The sequence below is a fragment of the Artemia sp. Qi Xiang Cuo genome, chromosome 7 (genome assembly GCF_049724085.1).
Source record: "Artemia sp. Qi Xiang Cuo chromosome 7, ASM4972408v1, whole genome shotgun sequence".
Taxonomy (NCBI): Eukaryota; Metazoa; Arthropoda; class Branchiopoda; order Anostraca; family Artemiidae; genus Artemia; species Artemia sp. Qi Xiang Cuo.
The window spans coordinates 75544212-75546954 of record NC_142800.1 but is presented as its reverse complement, the minus strand read 5'-3'; positions in this window follow the sequence as shown (position 1 = coordinate 75546954).

Below are 2743 nucleotides of genomic sequence, written 5' to 3'. Positions count from 1 at the left end.
GGATTTCTTCCCAATTTTTTTCCGCTTCGCCGTCATACAGACTGCCTGATCCCAGAGGCGGATCCAGGAATTTTTTAGAGGGAGGGGCGCAAAAAAGGTTGATCCGAAAAAAAATTTTAGGGGGGGGGGGGCGCAAACTAGGTTGATCCGGAAAACTTGCGTTAGGAGCAAGTTTAATTAACGCAAACCTGAGTTAATTAAGTAAATTACACTTCTTAAGACTACGCTAGGGGGGGTCTTACCCCCCCCCCTTTGGTTCCGCCACTGGGTGATCCTTCCGTTTGAACAAATGCTCCTTCAGAGATTTCCCTACCCTTCTGTTAAGAATTTTATTCCTGGCTTCTACTGCTTTGTCAGTGTCAACTTTTTCTGCAGCATTCATGCCAGTAGCAAGGCTTCGAAGCGATAGCAGGTCACCCTCAAAAGGAGATGACTGCTCGACAACGTCAATAACTATTTGTGTGACTTTGCAGTCCCTCTGCTGCCTTGAAATACCAGACTCTTTGTATTGGTCGTTTGTTTCTGGTTCAACCTCGACCTCCCCAATGTAAAACTTGGTTTCACGTGCATTAGAAGCTGATTGCTTTAGAGTAGGAATAACATTAATCTCTTCAGATGCTTTAACAGCTTCACAGGACATTTTTGTCATACCATACGCATAATTATAAAGTTGCAGTTATCCCCCGTACATCTCAATCATTCTAGTAGAGAAGCAGTATTTATTGACAATAAAATGCATTATCCTTTCTTTTGATGACTCATAGTAAAACATACCCATCACGTCCTTTCATTATTTAGCTATGATCTGATTTCAGCTTGGCAAAACCTACATAGCATCTAGTATGTAACCAAAAAGTTAGCTAGAAGCCAAAATTGATTAGTGAGCTTAGTGCTTACACATTCTTTCAAACTCAAATATCGACAAAATGCGTCATCTTGTTCTTGCGCATCACTGCATCTATTGAATAATTTCTCACCAAGAGTGTTGGAGAACATTGCAGATGCGGGACAATTTTGAGATGTGTACAAAACCAGTTATTTAATTGCGTGTGTGTGAGGGGGTGATATGCAAGATAAAGGATACGACATTTTCCTAGCATTTGGGCATGGGAAGTTTAAATTTTCTTTGCGTGAATCCGACTTCGTGTAATATCAATGCACGACTTATCTCGCGCGTGTGTGGTGTGTGTGTGTGTGTGTGTGTGTGTGTGTGTGTGTGTGTGTGTGTGTGTGTGTGTGTGTGTGTGTGTGTGTGTGTGTGTGTGTGTGTGTGTGTGTGTGTGTGTGTGTGTGTGTGTGTGTGTGTGTGTGTGTGTGTGTGTGTGTGTGTGTGTGTGTGTGTGTGTGTGTGTGTGTGTGTGTGTGTGTGTGTGTGTGTGTGTGTGTGTGTGTGTGTGTGTGTGTGTGTGTGTGTGTGTGTGTGTGTGTGTGTGTGTGTGTGTGTGTGTGTGTGTGTGTGTGTGTGTGTGTGTGTGTGTGTGTGTGTGTGTGTGTGTGTGTGTGTGTGTGTGTGTGTGTGTGTGTGTGTGTGTGTGTGTGTGTGTGTGTGTGTGTGTGTGTGTGTGTGTGTGTGTGTGTGTGTGTGTGTGTGTGTGTGTGTGTGTGTGTGTGTGTGTGTGTGTGTGTGTGTGTGTGTGTGTGTGTGTGTGTGTGTGTGTGTGTGTGTGTGTGTGTGTGTGTGTGTGTGTGTGTGTGTGTGTGTGTGTGTGTGTGTGTGTGTGTGTGTGTGTGTGTGTGTGTGTGTGTGTGTGTGTGTGTGTGTGTGTGTGTGTGTGTGTGTGTGTGTGTGTGTGTGTGTGTGTGTGTGTGTGTGTGTGTGTGTGTGTGTGTGTGTGTGTGTGTGTGTGTGTGTGTGTGTGTGTGTGTGTGTGTGTGTGTGTGTGTGTGTGTGTGTGTGTGTGTGTGTGTGTGTGTGTTTGAGGTGGGGGGGCAAACCACTCGGGGATGGTCAAAACACAGAAATAACTCCATATTCGTGATCTATGTACAAGATTATCCTATCACTAACTTTTTAAAAGTGCAAGTTATTTTTTTGTTTTTTTAAAGTCGCTATTTTAGAAAAAACTGTTAATTTCACCTTGACTGATTTTGATCGATTTTTTATATGTAGTAGAGAATTTTTTCCAGTTCAAAGGATACCAAAATTAAAACTATTGCAATTTGTTTGAGATAACCCCAAAAATTAATTTAGATTGACTGTTATGATCGGAAATAGAGACAATCTTTTTCTGTTCCTCTTTTTACTATAACTATTCAGACAGATTTAAAGACCTGATTTGATTTATTATTGTTCGTTTGTTGTGTCTTAATAGGCATCGATCAATCAATGTTTTCTAAATTTTAAAATATTTTATGCGATGCCTCGAACCAGAATTACACTTACCTTGATTTTCTTTAATGTTGTCAAAGTAAAAGCTCTGACTTTACAAGAGGTCATGGTCCTATGTTCTCGGAAGAGAGACTGATCCAAGAAAGAACTAGAAGAGCTATTAATGACTGCAGAAGAATCAGCAAGGCTCATATTCATACCTGATTGCGATTTAGATCTCAATACCTCGTCTGATGGCGAGGACCCAAACTGGGCACCAGACAACCCAGATCAAACATGTCAGTCTCTAAGTTGTATTACAGCAAGGACGGATATGATGAACAGGATATTAACAACACACACAGCATCCCTTTGTCAATGCTTGACAGGTTAGAGATGGAGAATGTCAGTGACATGGATCAATTCGATTCATGT